Raw genomic sequence first — 22695 nt, 5'->3', positions numbered from 1 at the left:
CCGCAGCGACCGTCCGGGCCTGGCATACCGCCACGAAGTGGCCTTTTTTACTGCATCTCTTGCAGGTTGATGCGCGGGCTGGACAGCGCTGTCGGGGGTGCTTGGCCTGCCTGCAAAATAGCAGCGGGGCTCCATGGGGTTGCCAGGCCGTCTTGCAGCACAAGCTTGTGGGGGGATGGGAGATGTCTCGGGGTCGGCCGCGGGGGGGGTTCCACGCTGCCCAGGGGGCTGCTGCGCGGTCGGGGACGTAAGCGCGGGCGTTTCGGGAGGCCACATCCAGGGAGCCGGCAAGGGCCCGTGCCTCCTTGATGCCAAGGGTATCTTTCTCCAGCAATCGCTGGCGGATTTGGGGGGACAGCATACCTGCAACGAAAGCGACCCGGATCAAAAGTTCTGTGTGGTCGCTCGCCGAAACCTGCGGGCAGCTGCAGTTTCTCCCCAACACCAGGAGCGCACGGTAGAATTCTTCCAGCGATTCCCCAGGGATTTGTCGCCTCGTCGCTAGCAGATGTCAAGCATAGACCTGGTTTACCGGGCGAATATAATGTCCTTTCAGCAGCTCCATTGCTGCATCGAAGTCGTCCGCGTCCTCGATGAGGGTGTAAATTTCTGGGCTCACCCTCGAGTGCAGGACTTGCAGTTTCTGTTCTCCCTTGCGTGTGTTTTCGCCCGTTCCGAGGTATCCGTTAAAACACGCCAGCCAGTGCTTGAAGTTTGCCGCTCAGTTTGCCGCGTGGGGGCTGAGTTGCAGACTTCTTTTAAATCTAGCGTATTAAATTGATGCACAATCAATAATCTCAGAAACGAGATCGGAGACAATTGAAGGCTTTAATAGGCTAATGTTTCCCCCAGCAGTGCAGGTACAGAAGGAAGCTGCTGGGGAAGCATGGGCTCTTATACCCCGCCTTGCAAGGCGGAGCCAACATGCAAGCTTATCCAATGGAACAAGTACATTCTCCACCAATGGTATTCCGGCATTACTAGGTACCGTAATCCTCCTAACACAGACTACCACACCGGGGCCTTGGTGAGTTTCGCCCTGAGCTTACACCACTCTTGTTCATGAGCGGGGAGCCACTGGAAGTCGGTATTTTTTTTGACAAGATTGCAGAGAGCTGTGGTGTGTGATGCAAGGTTGGGGATAAACTTCCCAAGGAAATTGACCATCCCTAGGAAGCGGAGCACCGCCTTCTTGTCCTCCGGGGTCTTCATGGCATTGATCGCCGACACCTTGTCTGCATCTGGCTGCACACCGAACTGCGAAATATGGTCGCCAAGGAACTTTATTTCTGCTTGTCCGAACGAGCATTTGGCTCTATTGAGTCGGAGGCCATGCTCGTGGACCCTGTGGAACACTCGCTTGAGGCGATCGATGTGCTCCTGAGGAGTTGTGGACCAGATAATAATATCATCGACGTACACTCGCACCCCTCGATGCCCTCCATCATTTGCTCCATTATGCGGTGGAACACCTCCGAGGCGGAGATGATGCCAAAGGGCATCTGGTTGTAACAGTAGCGTCTGAACGGGGTGTTAAATGTCCACAACTTTCGACTGGACGCGTGCAGCTGTATTTGCCAAACTCCCTTGGAGGCATCCAGCTTCGTGAAAAGCTTAGCGTGAGCCATTTCGCTGGTGAGCTCTTCTCATTTAGGTATAGGGTAGTGTTCCCTCAAGATGTTACGGGTAAAATCTTTGGGGTCGATGCAAATGCGAAGTTCCCCTGACCGTTTTTTGAGACAGACCATGGAGCTAACCCAGTCCGTAGGTTCAGTGACCTTAGAAATGACACCCTGGTCCTGGAGGTCTTGCAGCTGCTGCTTGAGGCGGTCCTTGAGGGGTGACGACACCCGACGCGGTGCATGAACCACAGGTGTGGCATTCGGCTTCAGCAGTATCTTGTATCGGTAAGGTAGTGTACCCATACCTTCGAAGACCCTGAGGTATTGTGCTATGATGTCATCTAATTGGGCTTGGAAGTTGACATCTGGCGAGGCCGTTGCCTCTGCGGACGACATGGTGTGAACCCGCTGCACAAGATTCAGGATTTTGCAGGCCCGAGCACCGAGCAGGGAAGCTATGTTGATTCCTACAATTTCAAAGCGCATTTGCTTTCAGGACGCTCCGTGTGCCACCGCGCTTGCGCGGTGTGGTTGAACGATGTGCGCACCTGCGCAGTTCGGCCATCGGCCTCGCTGTCCTACATGCGCAGGATCCCGGGAAAAATGCGCGAAATGGCCGCCCTCATCCAGACTCAGGCGCTGGAGCTGTTTTACGGCCTGCACCCGCTCCGCATTGTGGGGGCCTTTCCACGCCATCTCTGCCGCCTTGATATGGGAGTACCGGTTGTTAGCGTGCTCGTGGAGGACGCATGTTTCGATGGCGATGGTAAGGGTGAGCTGCTTAACTTTAAGGAGCTGCTGGCGAAGGAGATTGGAGTGGACCCCGAAAACGACCTGGTCGCGGATCATGGAGTTGGAAGTGGAGCCGTAGTTGCAGGACTGCGCAAGGATACGGAGATGGGTTAAGAAGGACTGAAAAGGTTCATCCTTACCCTGAAGCCTCTGCTGGAACACATAGCGTTCAAAGCTCTCATTGACTTCGATGTCACAGTGGCTGTCGAACTTCAGCAGGATTGTTTTAAACTTTGTCTTGTCCTCGCCTTCAGCAAAGGTAAGGGAGTTGAAGATGTGGATAGCGTGGTCCCCGGCTGTAGAGAGGAAGAGAGCGATCTTCCTGGCATCCGATGCGGTTTCGAGGTCGGTGGCGTCAAGGTACAGCTAGAACTTCTGCTTGAAAATCTTCCAGTTAGCACCGAGGTTGCCGGCGATGCGGAGCTGCGGGGGAGGGCACTGTCCATGTTACCGGGTGGCTGATCGCTGGTCAAAGGCAGACTATCTCAATGTAGGTCCGTCAAACTCGAGCATGACTCACTAGTACCATGTTGTGTTGGGTATGACGGGTCTGTGAGGACTGCGTTTACTGCAGCAGTGAGAGAGACAGGCTTCCAACACTTGAAGAAATGCAACTCGATTTTATTGAACTCTTAACTATCATACATACTTTAACTGTGGGTTGACACTATGCTGAGTTGACTGGAGACCTGAGGCTAACCTGACCAGACTATCTTACTACCACATGGTATATGTTCTAGTTGCTGCTCACGGGCTCTGACTGTCTCAGAGGCTGGATCCCAAGAGAGTGGGAAAACTAGTGCCCTCTGGCTTTATAGTGGTTGTGTCCTGTCTGGTGATTGGCTGCTGTGTTCTGTGTGTTCTCTGGCCATCCTGTGTATCAATCACTGCCTGTCTGTGCACCATCATATACCTGCGTGTATATTATGACACTCCCCACTTCTCTGTTGCGTGTTTTGCCGTAGCAGAGATGGCCCACCATTGGCTGGCAAGCAGGATCTTTCGGTCCTGCTGCTATCCACGGGGTTTATCGTTGTTCTCACCCTCCACCGCAAGGTCAGGGGTTACCATTGGCAGAACCAGAAGATCCCGCTGGCGGTAACAGCCAGTAAATCCCGCGGAATGAATATTTTGTATCAGTGTTTACTTAGGAGGAGGAATCTGACAAAATATTGGTAGGAGTGAAGATAGTAGAACGAATGGATACTGTGTAAATTGAGAGGGAGGGGGTATACATATATAAGACATAGGATTCTCAGGGGGCTTGACGGGGTAGATGCTGAGAGGATGTTTCTTCTTGTGGGAGAGTCTCGGACTAGAGTAAGGGGTCGGCCATTTAAAACACAGAGAACGCCGCTTTTCTCCGCCCCGTCAGCGAACACGATTTCGGCGTCGGGGATCGGAGAATTCAGCCACCTATTCTAGTAAGAAAAACAGGGTAAACTTGGCAATTATTCGTCAAAAAAACAGGGGAGTTTTTCCAAGAGCATTGCATCAATGTATTACAGAGATCACTCAATTTACTGTAAATAGGGGCAGAAATCAATAAGCATCACACCCATTTTGTAGGTCTTCAAAGCGACAACTGCAGCCTCTGAGTCACAGTCATTTATGGCACAGAAGGAGGCCATTCAGCCCATTGTGTCTATACTGGCTCTCCTGGACAATCCAGTCAGTCCTTCTCCCTCACTCAATCCCTGTAGCTCTGTAGGTTTAATTCCTTCAAGTGCCCATCCAATTTTCTTTTGAAATCATTCACTGTTTATGCTTCCACCACATTTGTGTGCAGAAAGTTCCAGGTCATTACCATTCGCTGTGTAAAACCACTCTTCCTAACATTCCCCTTACAGCTCTTGCCCAAAATATGTGCAGGTTCGGTGGACTGGCCATGCTAAATTGCCTCTCAATGTCCAATAATGTGAAGGTTAAGTAGAGTTATGGGGTTACAGGATAGGGCAAGGTTGTGGGTTGGGTGCTCTTTCAGAGAGTCAGTGTGGACTCGATGGGCTGAATGGCTTCCTTCTGCACTGGAGGTATTCTATGGATCTATGTGTCCCCTAGTTCTTGTAGCATCACCTAATGGGAACAGCTTTTCCTTGTCTGCCTTATCCAGACATATCGCCTTCTTGTACTGGTGTATCAAATCTCCCCACAATCTTCTTTGCTCCTAGGTGAACAAATCCAGCTTTTCCAATCTAGCCTTGTAATTACGTTCCCGATCCCTGGAATTATTCTCTTCTGCACCCTTTCAAGGACCCACACATCCTTCCTAACGTGTCGTGACCTGAACTTGGCACATTATTATAGCTGGGATCTGACAAGAGCTTTATAAAAGTCCAGCTTAACTTCCCTGCTGTTGTACTCAATGCCTTTATTTATGAAGCCATGATGTGGAGATGCCGGTGTTGGACTGGGGTAAGCACAGTACAAAGTCTTACAGCACCAGGTTAAAGTCCAACAGGTTTGTTTCAAATCACTAGCTTTCGGAGCACTGCTCCTTCCTCAGGTGAATCAGCAGTGCTCCGAAAGCTAGTGATTCGAACCAAACCTGTTGGACTTTAACCTGGTCTTGTAAGACTTCTTACTTTATTTATGAAGTGGAGATGCCGGCGTTGGACTGGGGTGAGCACAGCAAGAAGTTTTACAACACCAGGATAAAGTCCAACAGGTTTGTTTCGATGTCACTAGCTTTCGGAGCGCTGCTGAGGAAGGAGCAGCGCTCCGAAAGCTAGTGACATCGAAACAAACCTGTTGGACTTTAACCTGGTGTTGTAAAACTTCTTACTTTATTTATGAAGCCCAAGATCCCATATGCTTTGCAAACCACTCTCTCAATATTTCCTGTCAATTCCAAAGTAGATAGAGCAAAGTGATCCCACAACCAATGGATTACATCACAGCTCTGCAGTCCTGCTACATCCAGTCATGAATGCTCATGGACAATCAAACAATGGAGAGGGTGAAGAACCTCCACAACTATCCCCATCCTCAATGATGGGAAAGCCAGCACATTAAAGCAAAAGATAGGGCTGGAGCATTCGCAACCATCTTCAGTCAGAAGTGTCGAATGGATGATCCATCTCTGCCATGCCCTGAGACCCCTGTATCACTGATGTCAGTCTTCAGCCAATTCGATTCACTCAACGTGATATCAAAAAATGCTGAAGGCACTGAATACTGCAAAGACTGGCGGACCCTGACAATATCCTGGCAATAGTACTGAAAGCTTGTGTTCTGTATCTTTTTTTTCCAATTAAGGGACAATTTAGCGTGACCAATCCACCTACCCTGCACATCTTTGGGTTGTGGAGGTAAGACCCACGCAGACACAGGGAAAATATGCAAATGCCACACGGCCAGTGCCAACCACTGTGCTACTGTGCTGCCCCTTGTGCTCCATATCTAGCCATTCCTTCAGCCAAGTTGCACAGTTATAACGCTGGCAAACACCTGACCAGGTGGAAAATTGCCTAGTTATGTCCTGTTTACAAAAAGCAGAACAAATCCAATCCGGTCAATTACTGCCCCATCTGCCTCCTCTCGATCATTTGCAAAGTGATGGAAGGTTTCATTGGCAGTGCTAGCAAGTGGCACTTTCACAGCAATAAGCTTCTCATTGATGCTCAGTTTGGGTACCACCAGGACCATTTGACCCCTGAACTCATTACATTTGTGATCCAAACATGAACAAAAGAGATGAACTTAAAAGGTGAGGTCAGAGTTACTGCATCGAGGCAGCATTGGGACTGAATGTGGCATCATGCTAGGAGCACCAGCAAAATGGGAATCAAGGGGAAAACTCTCCAATGGTTGAAGCATACCTAGCATTAAAGAAGATGGTTGTTATTGTTAGAAGCCAACATCTCAGCTCCAGGACATCACTGTAGGAATCTAGCGAAGATGCAAGATAATAGCAAGTTTCCTACTATCTCCAACCCTAACCACTTCTGTCAGCAAGTGGAATGCAAGCCATCCTAACCAGGTGACACACCTTTACGTACCAGCCTCCTCGAACAGACGCTGGAATGTGGCGACTAGGGGCTTTTCACAGTAACTTCATTTTTAAGCCTACTTGTGACAATAAGCGATTTTCATTTCATTTTTTCATTTCATTTTATGCTAAGTATAGCCAGCATTTCCAGTAGACTGTAAGACCATAAGATGCAGGAGCAGAAGAAGGCCACTCGGCCCATTCAATGGCTGATCTTACATAATCCTAAACTCCACATTACTGCCTTATCTCCATAACCCTTACTGATTAAAGATCTGTCTGTCTCAACCTTTAACATACTCAGTGACCCAACCCAACTCAGCTCTCTGTGGTAAAGAATTCCACGGATTCACTATACTCTAAGAGAAGGAATTCCTCCACATTTTGGTTTTAAATGGCCGACCCCATACTCTGAGGTTATGCCGTATCCATGGCCTCCGTATGTTGGCTGAGGCCCGCCCTGTGATGCACCGTCCCCAACCAGCCGAGTTCCCGACAGTGTGGGTCACTTGTGGTCTCTCCCGTCGGGAACTCAGCGTTGTGGCTGCGGACTCAGTCCAGAGCCGACACAGTCTGGGGAGGGCCAATCCGGGGGCAGGGTGGACATATTCAGGGCTGGGGGCACTGTGGGGGCGTGGTCCAGGGCGTGCGAGCCAGCCGAAGGGGGGTCTATTTCGCGGGCGGGGTCCGCCATGAAGCACGGCGTGGCCGGCGCAGGCCACAGAGATGGCAAATCTCCAAGCCATATCGGCAGCTAGAGCTGGGAGCTCTACGCTGCCTGGCTGCTAGCCCCCCCCGAACAGAGAATCGGTGGGCATTTTGCACCAGCTTTCGTGGCGTAAACACCACCGTTTTCACGCCTGCATGGGGACTTAGTCTCCAGAACAGAGAATCCAGCCCAGGGTATAGGCCACCTAAGCTAAGGCATATCACGTCAGTCCTCACCTTTCAGATCCAGGCCTGGATAGGCTTCTGATGTTGATGGAATTTTATGATTCTGCAGCCTTGGGAAAGTTATAAAATAAATCTACATTATCTGAAGTAAATATTTTGATATCCTTTTATTACATTTCTGTAATATCATTATAAAAACATTAAACGTTAATTTAATGTTATTAAATTATGTACTTTAATGTTCTTAGTTATATTATTATGTACTGAATCTTTTGAGTAACGACAATAATAAGAGGAAGCCACAGTACTCAAAGATTCTCCCAACCCGCTACTCCTGTAAATTTCTCCTGGAATCTTCATAGCTCAGCTGTCCAAGACACGGGGAGCAGGGTGTCCTTTGCGAACTCCATCAAGGTGGAGGAAAGTCGGGGGAAGCCAGGACAAATCCCATTTTTATGGCATTAGCTGTCATATGGTAGGTCCAGTGTCCAGACTTTGGACATTCGTAAATAGATCAGTGGATGAGTGAATGGCTGAGTGGGTGAGTAAGTGAATGGGTTGGTGAGCGCATGGGTGAGGTGGGTATCTGGCCAAGATTGATAGGTGGGTGACATGGGTTGGTGGATAGAGTGGTAGATAGGTAGGGTGGGTGGGTGGATAAAGTGGATAAGATGGTAAGTAGGTGGGTGAGGTGGCTAGGTGTATGAGGTGGGTGGGTGGGGGAGTGTGGTGGGTAGGTGGATGAGCTTGGTAAGCGGATGGGTGAAGTAGGTATGCGGCCAGGTACGTAAGGCACACAGGTATTTAGGTGGGTGATGTAGGCAGGTATATTAGTTGGGTAGATGGGGAGTGGGTAATGGGGTCTTGTTGGAGATGTAATTGGGTCGAGGGTCGAGACAGGTAGTTGGGAGTAGGCGGGGTGGGTCAGGGGGTAGTTAGGTGGTTGTGGCGGGATGGTCAGGTTAGGTCTGTGGTCAGTCAGGTGTGTGGAGGGGTAGTCGGCTCAGATCTGGGGTCGTCGCATGGGCAAGGGGTAGTCGTGTTGGGGTGGAGGTAGATGGGTGTGGTCAGGGACTAATCGGGAAGTTTGGGGGGTAGTTGCATGGTCAAGGGGAGTCAGGTGGTTGGGTCAGTGAGAAGGCGCGGGGATGGGGGTTGTAGCGGAGAAAACGTACAGCAATTCAGCTATAATGTACTTTCACTCTCCTGTTCATGAGAAACCAGGCGAGGTCTTTATTGCGAGCTATAGTATGGGCTACTGATGTTCCAACTGGGCACATCAAAGAGCCCTGATTCAAAGATTATACTCCAGATTTGATTACACGAAATTAGCATATATTAATCATTTTTACTAGTTATCTATGTCCAGTCACAACTATTGATTAGGTTTACATCATGCATAGTATATGAGAACAATTAGCAAATCGTAACATAGGCAGGTCTACTTAATTGTAAAATCCAATCAATACAAAGACACGTACATGCTGTCCTCTAATATTTATCACCAGTTTCTCGTTATAAGGCCTATGGGTATCAATCACACCCTGTCTGATTCCTCTAACTTATAATGCCTGTTTCCCAAGGTAAAAATGTTACAGCAATCAACAGACCTTTGCGAATTTTCCTCCCTTTCTGTCTACTTCCAGACAATCTGGCACCAGAGCAAAGTGGTAAAAGAACTGACATTGTTCATTGCCATCCTTGATAATGACCATCTGCGACTTCCCTTTTGCTGGGGCCCCATCACCAGCAAGATGTGTCCTTGCGGTCATTTCCTGCAGCGAACAACTTCAGCTGAACTGTTTATGTGGCAGAGATCGATTCAGAAGGATTTTAACCCCTTCAGCACTTAGTGGATAACTAGAGTTTTCAAACTAATTCTGGTATAATGTCTAAAACTACACTCTTTCAGGGATCAAGGGGTGGGTGGGGAGGGGCGGGGGGGGGGGGGGTTATTGGGAGGTTCTGTTGTATAGTTACCCAGATGTTAGACTAGGTTTTAATCTGTTCAATATTTCCAAGTTAAATACTCCACGGGCAATTCCCATGTAGGTCCAAACATCAGGATTTCCACAGGGTCCCAACACGCAGTCATACATCTGGCCTTTGACGATCTGGCGGCCTAAAGATTTGCCACTATGTATATATCCTACCCTTCAATGTAAAGATATCCTATTGTGATCCGAACAATTTTCATCTATGAACTCACATCTGCCCTTGTCCATATCTCACTATTTCTTAATAAGATAATTCGTTACATCTTAATACGTTTCATTCAGAATGACTACATTTGATTGAATGTTTAATGAGATTTTCCCCTTCATGATTTACAGGATGACAATTTGATTTCTAAGTTTGTGCTTAATATAGCATGACTTATATTTTGTCTTCTTCCAAAAGTTAGAATTAAATGTTCTGATATAATTATATCATCACTTTTTTCTCACCAAACTTGAACTGGCTTTTGCAAAATGTAAAATCTTAATTTATAAGGTTTACCGAATTTTGATCTTATGCATTCCCCAGTGTGTATGATTATAGAACAATAATGAGGCTCCCACTTTGATTTGAAAATTAAAAATAATTGGCGAGTAAGTGCTCATTTTATTTCTTCAGCCTATTCCATTTAGTAAAATGTTAAACAGGAAATCTTTGGTATGGTTTTAAAATTATATGTTCACTTTAGGGCACAATGCTGACTTTACGTTGAAAGTATCCATCAGTTCATAATGTAAGTCCGAACAAAGATTGAACAATAATTGCGTAATTTTTTGATCAGGGTAAGGAACATGTTATACCAATGAATGGTCCTTTGACAGGCTTAGCTTGTTGTACTCTTTTAATCTTTCAACCTCTTCCCCCAACCTCATTGAAATTATATTTTATGTTTTGCTACAGTTTTCTATTAAACAGTTGCACACCGTTCAACTCATTGGGTGGGATTCTCTGTTGGCCGATGCCAGAATCGTGTATTGCAATCGGGTGGAGAATACATTGTCAGCCAAAAATAGAGGGCAGTCGCCAGGCGCCCAAAGGAACGCCATGCTCTAGCGCCTGCCGGAAACAGGGTGTCCAGGCACGGACCACCATTGCTGCGGCCTGCAAAGCAGCCACCTGGCTGCACACCCCATTGACTGCCCACTGTAGATGCGCAGAGCACCACTGGGCGTTGTGGTGGTATGTATTAGGGGTAATACGGTACACCACGTGTCGACAGGCTATTGGTGGAGGGATGCCAGGTCCTGATAGGATCTGCCACCTACTGGACTCCACCCAGAAATGCCGGTATAAGAACCCAGTTTTTCCCTCCATTTCCCTCAGCAGTTGCATTCTGTAACCACGCTGCTGGGGATAAAGTTCTGCTTAATAAAGCCTTCAATTGACATTACCTCAACCTGCCTCGCATCATATTGACGGTGCTACAATTTATTAAGCAGAATTTAAATTGAAGAAAACGACGTGGGAACATGGAGCTCCCCGAATCACCCCGGAGTGCCTACGCATCGCACCCCAAGCAGCTAACTCGGCCTCTATCTTCATGCTTTGAGGGCTACCTCCGAACGGCCCCCGGCACACCGACTGACGATCAAAAGATGCAGGTCCACTGAGGCCACCCCTTTAGGAGTCCACAGATCAAAGCTGGCCCACTGGACCTGGCCCAGCGCAGTCTGTGGCCCAACAGGTGTCATCACACCCCAGTGCACCAATCCATGGTGCTGCCCCACTGCAGGGGCAGCAGGGGAGCCATGGAGCATGCCTCAACCGGTGGACACATGCACTGTGGCCATTGGCACCCACCCTGGCACACTGCTCCTCTCAGGGCAGATGTACCTCCAGTCACATCATCAGCTAGTCAACCTCACAGGACCACCGGCTGTCACCAAGTGCTGTCTGCCCACTGTGCCCTACCCCCATCCAGCCTTCTCAAGGACAAGTAGGCACAACCGGTGCACTGCACAAAGGACCCACAGCACAACACTGCCATGGTCCCAATAGGTGCCCAGCCCTGGGGCTTAGCCCTCCCCCGTGGGCCCTGCCTGCACACATACCACCAATCATGGCGCCGGTCAGTGGTGCACAGCGCCCACACACCCCCACAACCTGGTGCCACCCTGCTGGAGAGATATCACACGGCCCACCCAATGAGGACCTCCTCCATAGACCCCACAGGATGGCGCAGGACAGGGGCCTCTGGCATTGGTAGCACCAGCCACAATTACCCCTGCCAGAGGGGGGTTAGAGGCCCCCCTCTCTGATGAGGCCAGGGATACGTTGTGGAGGGCAAAGTGTCATGGGGGATGGCTGGGGTGGGAATGGGGGGGGGAGGGGGACATGCAGTGGCAGGGGCTGAAGTGCAGGCTTTGCGGTGGGGGGGAGGGCTGATTCGTGGTACGCGTGAGGGTCATGATCAGCCACGGAAACTAGTTATCGGGCATCCAACTTAAAATGTCAGCCCAATAGCGAGATTCGCTCAGAAATCCCTCATATTCCTCACATACTTGAATTTGCATGGCAAAGGATACCCCCCTCCCAGGGGGGTCGTAAATTGGTAACAATTCTCCTCCAGTGAGAGAACATGGGGGGGACTTTCCGTTGGCTGCCACCAAAATTGAGAAATGCGATTGGACAGAGAATCGGCTCCGACTCCGAAATCGCGGTGGACACCGATTTGTCGCCAAATCGCAATTCTTCGCCACTTCAACAGCAACGTCAATGCGGTCCTGAACCCACGTACTAAACCGTTTCCATATCATTAGCGGCCCTGACCCGGTATTTTCCGGGGCTTCCGTGGTTCGCCCCATCTGACGCCATGATTCATTTGTGCTTTTAAAAAAAGTGAAACTGGCGTCGTGGCTGATGAGAGAGAGTGAGGAGGTAGGACACAGAGAGATGTGACTGTGCGCTGCTGGGCCGGACATTGGCCGCGCTGGCTGGGGTGGGGGAACCCTGCCAGCACCGGGGGGGAGGGGTGACAGGGAAATGGGCCCTGGGGCCGGGGCGACCCCCACTAGACTGGGGTGGAGCCCAGGCACGGACTGCCATTGCCGCGACCTGCAAGGCAGCCATCTTGTTGCACACCCCGCTGAAGACCCACCTTGGCCCCTGTTCCTGCAGAGTGACCATATGGGTGCCCCACTCCCGCACACCAACCCCCACCCTCCGCCATACTCCCACTACCCAACTGGTCTCCACCGACCAGTCGGGCATCACGCAGCCCATTCAAGGGGAATGCCGACTGTAGCCACTACGGGGGCACTGGGCAGTGGCCGCAGAGGGCTCCCATGGTGCCAGGCACGGATCGGGCCAGAGGTGCGGGGAATTGGGGGGGGGGGGTGGAATATATGCGGGGCATGTAGCCCGATGCACTTGGTTGGGCACTAACATGATTTGAGGACCTAATGGACAGGGCATGTAATCGAAGACTCCGGCTGAGCAGGGAGACAATGCGACATATCTGCCAGATGATGGCACACCTGACACCGTAAAGGTATGGGTGGCGGGGGGGGGGGGGGGGGGGGGGGGGGGGGGGGGGGCAGTGACGGGGGGCAAGGTGATGGTTGCCCTGAACCTTTATGCCACGGGGTCCTTCCAGGCGCCGAGTGGCAACCTGTCCGGGATCTCACAGACCTCAGTGCACAGGCACATCCGTGTCGTCCCAGAGTGCTCAGTTGGCTCAATACATCCATTTGGACCAAGCCCACCAGGATGCCCGAGCAGTGGGGTTCACCGCCATCACTGATATGCCCAGAGTCCAGGGGGCAATCAATGGAAGGCATGTCCCCCTACAAGTCACTCTATACCAACCAAAAGGGGTTCCATTCAAAGTATGTGCAGCTGATACGTAACTATGAGCTGCTCATCATGCATGTCTACGCCCGATACCCGGGCAGTGTGCACGATGCCTTCATGCTGGCACACTCGACAATTCCTGACATGTCGAGATGCTTCCCCCAGCTGGGGGTTGGCTCCTGGGCGACAGGGGTTATCCACTGCCATCATGGCTGATGACACCTACCCGCAGGTCACAGGCCAGCATGGTGTCCACTACAACGATGCTCATGCAGCCACCAGGAGGGTCGCACTCATCGCCTGTTGCATCCTCCACAACATCACGCAGCAGAGGGGTGACGTGCTGGAGGAGGAGGATGAATGCCAATCCTCAGCCGACAAGGAGAATGCGGGGAGGGTGGGCAGGACATGGGGCCAGGCAGGCACGGGAAACCGCACAACGTGTGCCCAGAGTCAATGCGCATGGGAGGCTCTGATTGCCTCCAGGTTCAGCGACTACGGTGAGGGGAATCTGGCCAGAGGCACGGATACTGCATTCCACCCCCACCCCCTCCGTGTTACATACCTGCCGCACTACGGGTTGGGGGCCCTGGATTGGCGGCAACACCGGGTCTGGTCCATGGGATAGATGATGATGACAACCCACTCTGGGATGAGCTCTGGTGCTCCGTATTGTATAACAACGTCTGATTCGGACTTCCAGTGGTGGCCATGGAGTGAACGGTCGCACGTTTAGCAGCTCTCGCCTCTAGTGGTCTTTTTTTTTAAATTTAGAGTACCCAATTTATTTTTTTCCAATTGTGGGGCAATTTAGTGTGGCCAATCCACCTAACCTCCACATCTTTTGGGCTATGGGGGCAAAACCCATGCAAACACGGGGAGAATGTGCAAACTCCACACGGACAGTGACCCGGGGCCGGGATTGAACCTGGGACCTCGGCGCCGTGAGGCAGCAGGGCTAACTCACTCTAGTGGTCTTTTAACAGCTTTTAAGCTGGATTTTCGTGGCAATTTCTCAACATAAATTGATAAAGGTGAGAGGAGAAGGAGGCGACCCCCAATTTATGGAACCGCGCCCAAAAAATAGTCGGAAAGGAAGGAATCAAAGGATAGATGGAAACAAAACTCAGACAGCAGTGGGTTAATGACAACGAGGCAAAGTTTGGCTGCGTCTGCCCAATGAACGATGGACAAGTTGGTCGAATACTTGGATGGGCAGTTCGCCCAACATGCTGAGGATCTGATCCAGGTGGTGGCCTCGATTAAGGGATTGTTCGACCGGGTGGAGGAGAAAGTGAAGACTCAGGGACAGGATATTCAAAAGCTGCAGGAGCAGGCGACGGAACGAGAGGACCAGTCCACAGCGATACCAATGGAAATTGGCATTCGAGAGGAGCGGCAGAGATGGTTGTTGGAGAAGGTGGAAGACCTGGAGAATCATTCTCGCAGGCAGAATATCCGGATCGTCGGTCTGCCAGAGGGGAAGGAGGGATGAGATGTTGCTGCGTATGTGGGGAAGTGCTGGAGAAGCTGATGGGGGAAGGTTCATTCCCCAAGCCGTTGGAGGTGGACCAGGCCCATTGGGCTCTTATGCATAAGCCCCAGGGTCGTGGTTCCCCGAGGGCAAATGTGGTACGGCAGCATCGGTTCCTGGACAAGGAGCGTATTATGAAGTGGGCTAGGCAGGCTAAACGGTGCACCTGGGAAGAATCAGAGATCCGGGTGTATCAGGATTGGGGAGCAGAGCTTGCAAAGAGGAGGGCGAGTTTCAATAAAGGCAAGGCGGCTCGGTAAGCAAAAGACATAAAATCTGAACTGCTCTACCTGGTCTGGGTGACCTATGAGAACCGGGAGCGATACTTTGTCTCGCCAGAAGAGGTGTAGGTCTTTATGAAAGACAAGAACTTGGTGGATGCATAAGGACTTTAAAACCTAAACTATAGTGGACTGAGTTTTTTGTAAGAAAGTGGGTGGGGGGTGGGGGAAAGTTTTGTGCGGTTCTTTCTTTCTCTGTCTGGAAAAATCTCAACCATTCAATTCTGTAATTTAATTTGTGACTTTCAGGAGGAGAAGGGCTTTTTCTGCTTGATTTGATTTTGATTTGTTGTTGAATGTGCCGAATTGCAGTAAAAAGGGCTTTGAACTGCGATGTTTTTTTCTCTTCTGTTGGAAAAAAGATGGTTGAGTTTCTGTCTGCATAAATTTTTTCCTGCCCTATTTGATGTCTCTATTGTTTTGATTCAGTTTGAAGGTGATGGGATAGATAACATTCTGTTAAGGTCTCTGCGCCTGGGCCTTGGGGGATTGTTTGTTTGTTTTCTGTTTTTGATGTTATTGTGTTGAGAACTTATGTTAAGAGGAGGGGAGGAGATCTGGCAGGTTGTAGAATGTTAGGCGCTGGGAGCGAGAGCTGCTAGGCTAGCTGGATAGCTAGTTAACGGGAGCAAAGTGGGGGGAGAGCTGAGGAGAGATGGAGTAGGGGGAGGGGGGTGGGAGGGGACTGCTGACGAGGAAGGGACTTTCGGGGATTGGAGATGGAGAGCAGAGGGCGGTAGCTGCTGAGGGGCAGACCAAGGGAGGTGGGAGGCATGGGCTAAGGGCTGGCCTGGGAAAAGTCATGGCTGATCAACAGGGCAGGGGGCTGAGAGTCCCCCTTGTAGTGATCTGTACATCTGTACATACATCTGCACATACACCAGGGACTGCAGAGAGATGTAACAGCCACAGCATCACTAGACGGCATCAGAGACGGGTATAAAGATGCCAGCCCAAGGTTGGATCCGCCTCTTTCAGAAGCACAGGGCTATGGAGCAGCAGCACACAGACAGCTCAGCATAGGCAGTTTACCTTAGCTTCACTGGTCATACCTCTTGACTGTATTATATCTAGTTAAGCTCTGGAAACAGAACAAACCCATTGAATAAAGTATTTGTGTTAACTGGAAGTCTACAATCTTTATTCAGACTTAGAGAATAACATATGGTATCACGAGTGATTTCAGAAAGCTAGCTAGACACTAGCAAGAGAAGAAAAACTTAAACGGGATATTCGACTGTGGCAGACTTCGCAGCAAATGGATCCTCGACGACTAACTCATTCGATGGAACTTGTTGGAACTCCATGGCAGCTGGAAACAACCGGTAATTTAAGTTATAACTGGAAAATGTTTGAACAACTGTTCCATAGATTTCATAGAAGTTACAGTGCAGAAGGAGGCCATTCGGCCCATCGAGTCTGCACCGGTTCTTGGAAAGAGCACCCTACCCAAGGTCAACACCTCCACCCTAACCCCATAACCCAGTAACCCCACCCAACACTAAGGGCAATTTTGGACACTAAGGGCAATTTAACATGGCCAATCCACCTAACCTGCACATCTTTGGACTGTGGGAGGAAACTGGAGCATCCGGAGGAAACCCACGCACACACGGGGAGGATGTGCAGACTCCGCACAGACAGTGACCCAAGCCGGAATCGAACCTGGGACCCTGGAGCTGTGAAACAATTGTGCTATCCACAAGGCTACCGTGCTGTTCCAAATATTTATCACAGCTAATGATTTAAGCACTGCCTCTGACGCAACAAAAATAGCCCTACTACTCTCAACAGGAGGGCATGAAGTGAGAGAAATGTATAATTGCTTTAATGACCTAGAAGGTGAAGACAACACCAAAGTAAACGGTATACTCAAAAAATTTGCTAAACGCTGTAACAGTCAGGCTGGTGCGATGCTGGAAAGATTTAACTCTTGTCAGAGAAACGGAGGGCCCATCTCTGATTTTATTACAAATCGCAAGTTAATACCACAAGGCTGTGATTATGTTGATTTCAGAGACACTGTGATAATGCATCAATTAATTTCTGGACTATCTGATAAAAATTTGAGGGAAGAACTATCACAAAATAAGCACTAACTCTAGAAACTGCTATACAAAAATGCCTTGCTTATGAACAAAAACAAAATCAATCCTGTCAGTCTTTACAAATACAGAATCAGTGTCTAGGAAAGAAAATCGGAAAAAACGGTGCCAAAACTTACCACGAGGCAGAGGCAGGATTGATGGAAGTTCTGAGCGGCAGCCATCTTGAGAAAGGAGCCGCACATGCGCAGTTGGAAAAAGAGCGCACAGTACAGGAAACTCGCAGTGCACATGGGCAATCGAGTCCGACGCATGACGTCACGAGCGTCATGACGTCAGAGGACCAGGACCACGCCCACTTAAAAGGGAAATGCACGATAATGAACAAAAAGAAATTTAAAGCTGCAAAACCCAATTTTCTTGCCTCAAAAGACAGAACAATGCCCGAACTTACACCAGCAGTTGAAAATAACTGTCACAACACCCTGGGACAAGCAGTTAGCACTGCCCTCGAAGATGATATGGTCCTTGTAGACTATGACTCAGACGAAGATTTCATCTTGGGAGGTGGCTACACCAGTACCAAATCCGAACCGCCACTAGAGGTGTTGTACTGTGAAGACCCCGATGATGAGTTCTTCAGATTGGGGAATCTTCAGCCCAGCATATATGACATCCCGACTCGTGAGTGCAGGATTATGCTGCGGCTTGACACCAAGAAACAGAGAGTGGTCCACGCATCACGAAGGGTCCCAGCCTCCACACAAGATGATTTGTTCATTGAACATGAAGAGAACGATCACAACTCCGAAACAGAAAGCCATGATTTGTCCAACAAACAATACACACAATACTGCTCAGACATGGCTGAGTTATTAGGAGATCCTGATCACAGCATCAGCAACACGGTTGAAAAGCTCAATACGACTCTTCTCATGGTAGATGAATCCAATACCATGGTGCCATGGCAGATCGTCAGTACATTGGATGACAGCAATACCAAAGACGAAGATGACGTCACACAGAGAGCTCAGAACGACTCCGTTGAGAGAGCACAGATCGACTCTACAGTGAGAACACTGCACGACTCCACAAAAAGAGCGATGACAGACTCCACAGAGAGCGATGACAGACTCCACAGAGAGAGCAATGACAAACTCCACAGAGAGAGCGATGAAGGACTCCACAGAGAGAGCGATGACAGACTCCACAGAGAGAGCGATGAAGGACTCCACAAAGAGAGCGACACAAGCCTCCACAAAGAGAGCGACGCAAGCCTCCACAAAGAGAGTTGTGCAAGCCTCCATAGACAGCTCGGTGACTGACTCAAAAATGGAAGCAAGCAAACACTCCATAGCGAATGCCATGCATGTACAAGACCATGAAGATCTTTCAAGCTTATTTGAGCCACCAGAAGAAGACACTGAATGTCTACCCACAGTATGTGAGACAAGTGATGAAGAAATCACAACTCCCATACAGGATGTGCAGGATCACAGCGAGACTGACATATCTCAGCTCGTCTGCACAGAAGCACTCAATAATCAGAGGATGGCTACCCATGAGTCCAGAGAGTCCAAGTCAATTGAAATCTTGAAGATTTTGACTCCAGAAGAGGGGCACCAAGAGTCCAGAGAGACCACGTCAATAGAAATCCTGAAGATTTTGACTCCAGAAAAGGAGCACAAAGAGATCACAGATGATTCAAATGAACCTGAAATTACTCCAAAAGAGGAGCACCTAGAAATCAATGATGATTCAAGTGAACCAGAAATGACTCTAGAAGAGGAGTACCAAGTAAGCAAAGAAGAGGAATCGAATCCACCACAAATGACTGATGTCACCAACATCAATGCAACATCAGATCATTCTCACAATTCTCAAGAAGAAACGCTCAATGCAGCAGATACCACAAAGGACACTGACACCAATAACTGTGACAATGACTCAAATAATCCACATGGCACACTCATTGAGCGCAACAAGAACAACAAAAACCACAAGAAGCACAGCAGAAACAAGAACAACAACAAAAACAACATGCAGCGCAACAAGAATGACAAAAGCAACGAGAAGCATCCCAGAAACAACAAGCACGACAAGAAAAGGAACAAGAATAAAAGCGAAAACAACGAAAACAGAATCAACAAGCGTGACACAAAGAACAACAAGAATGACAACAACAAGAATGGCAACAAAAACAACCAAGACAGAAACGACAAAAACAACAACAAGAACGACAACGAAAACAACACAGACAGAAACGACAGAAACAACAACAATGAAACAACGACCTGTACAACAGGGTACAACTCTGCACGTGAAGGACAATGCCACAGCACACTGCGAAACAATGACAAGACTACAAACATGCCAAGGCATGATAAAGAATCTCACAAATTCACATCTGCTCCAGAACAAACAAGCAAAACAGCTTTCACGAACGATGACATACAGAATCAATACCACAAACACAGGAAAAAGTCGAGGTCAGACAACGATGCGACAAAGAATCGCTACTCACAATCAAATGGAACAGGGGAAAAAGGTGTCCACATCATTAAACAACTCATCAGCAAAGCAGCCGAGTCACGATCCAACATCAACCTAGCTCTGTTATCGTACCGAGCAGCCCCATTGAGCTCAGGACTGTCGCCAGTGCAAATGCTCTTCAGCAGAGGTGTCCGGACAACCCTACCGGCAAAGCAATTCCAAGACCCCGGCAACGCACCGGTTCTCGACGACACGCGGGCACTATGCGCCAAATAAAAACTATACTACGATCAACATACGATCCCACTCAAGCCACTGACAACAGGTGACACCATCAGAATCAGGGACCCAGAAGGCGGATGGTCTGAGTCAGCCACGGTGATCAGGCAGGAGGCACCGCGGTCCTAAACATTGTCAAATCGTCTGCGGGAGTACTTTTTCGCCGTAACCGCCGGGATCTATCAGAGATTCGACCTACAACGCCAGTATTTCCCACACTGGACTTGACTGAGTCCATTTGTCCACAGGACGTTCCTCGCCACTCAACGCCAGACAGTACTCTTGATGACATCAAACCATCATCCTTACTACCACCGTTAAGACGCTCCACCAGAAGCGTAAGGCACCCGACTGGCTAGATTTGTGACGACACTTCAACAGACGTACAAGACGAATATGGACATTTCTCACGATGGACTCACAACACAGTTACTTGTTTCTGTATTACTTTTATCATTTTCACAGTGTGCAGATCTGCATATTCTCACCACTCGTTATGTACAGTTTTCTTGAGGCCAATCTAGAAAACATGTCCAATAAAAGGGGGGGGATGTAATGATCTGTACATACATCTGCACATACACCAGGGACTGCAGACAGATGTAACAGCCACAGCATCACTAGAGGGCATCAGAGAAGGGTATAAAGGGTCCAGCCCAAGGTAGAATCCGCCTCTTTCAGAAGCACAGGGCTAGGGAGCAGCAGCACTCAGAGGCAGCTCAGCATAGGCAGTTTACCTTAGCTTCACTGGTCATACCTCTTAGAACATAGAACATAGAACATAGAACAATACAGCGCAGTACAGGCCCTTCGGCCCACGATGTTGCACCGAAACAAAAGCCATCTAACCTACACTATGCCATTATCATCCATATGTTTATCCAATAAACTTTTAAATGCCCTCAATGTTGGCGAGTTCACTACTGTAGCAGGTAGGGCATTCCACGGCCTCACTACACTTTGCGTAAAGAACCTACCCCTGACCTCTGTCCTATATCTATTACCCCTCAGTTTAAGGCTATGTCCCCTCGTGCCAGCCATTTCCATCCGCGGGAGAAGGCTCTCACTGTCCACCCTATCTAACCCTCTGATCATTTTGTATGCCTCTATTAAGTCTCCTCTTAACCTTCTTCTCTCTAACGAAAACAACCTCAAGTCCATCAGCCTTTCCTCATAAGATTTTCCCTCCATACCAGGCAACATCCTGGTAAATCTCCTCTGCACCCGTTCCAAAGCCTCCACGTCCTTCCTATAATGCGGTGACCAGAACTGTACGCAATACTCCAAATGCGGCCGTACCAGAGTTCTGTACAGCTGTAACATGACCTCCTGACTCCGGAACTCAATCCCTCTACCAATAAAGGCCAACACTCCATAGGCCTTCTTCACCACCCTATCAACCTGGGTGGCAACTTTCAGGGATCTATGTACATGGACACCTAGATCCCTCTGCTCATCCACACTTTCAAGAACTTTTCCATTAGTCAAATATTCCACATTCCTGTTTTTCCTTCCAAAGTGAATCACCTCACACTTCTCTACATTAAACTCCATTTGCCACCTCTCAGCCCAGCACTGCAGCTTATCTATATCCCTCTGTAACCTGCTACTTCCTTCCACACTATCGACAACACCACCGACTTTAGTATCGTCTGCAAATTTACTCACCCACCCTTCTGCGCCTTCCTCTAGGTCATTGATAAAAATGACAAACAGCAACGGCCCCAGAACAGATCCTTGTGGTACTCCACTTGTGACAGAACTCCATTCTGAACATTTCCCATCAACCACCACCCTCTGTCTTCTTTCAGCTAGCCAATTTCTGATCCACATCTCTAAATCACCCTCAATCCCCAGCCTCCGTATTTTCTGCAATAGCCTACCATGGGGAACCTTATCAAACGCTTTGCTGAAATCCATATACACCACATCAACTGCTCTACCCTCGTCTACCTGTTCAGTCACCTTCTCAAAGAACTCGATAAGGTTTGTGAGGCATGACCTACCCTTCACAAAGCCATGCTGACTATCCCTGATCATATTATTCCTATCTAGATGATTATAAATCTTGTCTCTTATAATCCCCTCCAAGACTTTACCCACTACAGACGTGAGGCTCACCGGTCTATAGTTGCCGGGGTTGTCTCTGCTCCTCTTTTTGAACAAAGGGACCACATTTGCTATCCTCCAGTCCTCTGGCACTATTCCTGTATCCAATGATGACATAAAAATCAAAGCCAATGGTCCAGCAATCTCTTCCCTGGCCTCCCAGAGAATCCTAGGATAAATCCCATCAGGTCCCGGGGACTTATCTATTTTCAGCCTGTCCAGAATTGCCAACACCTCTTCCCTACGTACCTCAATGCCATCTAATCTATTTACCTGGAGCTCAGCATTCTCCTCCACAACATTGTCTTTTTCCTGAGTGAATACTGACGAAAAATATTCATTTAGTATCTCGCCTATCTCTTCAGACTCTACACACAACTTCCCATCCCTGTCCTTGACTGGTCCTACTCTATCCCTAGTCATTCGCTTATTCCTGACATACCTATAGAAAGCTTTTGGGTTTTCCTTGATCCTTCCTGCCAAATACTTCTCATGTCCCCTCCTTGCTCGTCTTAGCTCTCTCTTTAGATCCTTCCTCGCTACCTTGTAACTATCCATCGCCCCAACTGAAACTTCACACCTCATCTTCACATAGGCCTCCTTCTTCCTCTTAACAAGAGATTCCACTTCTTTGGTAAACCACGGTTCCCTCGCTCGGCACCTTCCTCCCTGCCTGACCGGTACATACTTATCAAGAACACGCAGTAGCTGATCCTTGAACAAGCTCCACTTATCCACTGTGTCCAACACTTGCAGCCTACTTCTCCACCTTATCCCCCCCAAGTCACGTCTAATGGCATCATAATTTCCCTTCCCCCAGCTATAACTCTTGCCCTGCGGTGTATACTTATCCCTTTCCATCCTT

Source organism: Scyliorhinus torazame, chromosome 9 (assembly GCF_047496885.1).
Source record: "Scyliorhinus torazame isolate Kashiwa2021f chromosome 9, sScyTor2.1, whole genome shotgun sequence".
NCBI classification, from domain to species: domain Eukaryota; kingdom Metazoa; phylum Chordata; class Chondrichthyes; order Carcharhiniformes; family Scyliorhinidae; genus Scyliorhinus; species Scyliorhinus torazame.
Note: the sequence above shows the minus strand (reverse complement) of the source record.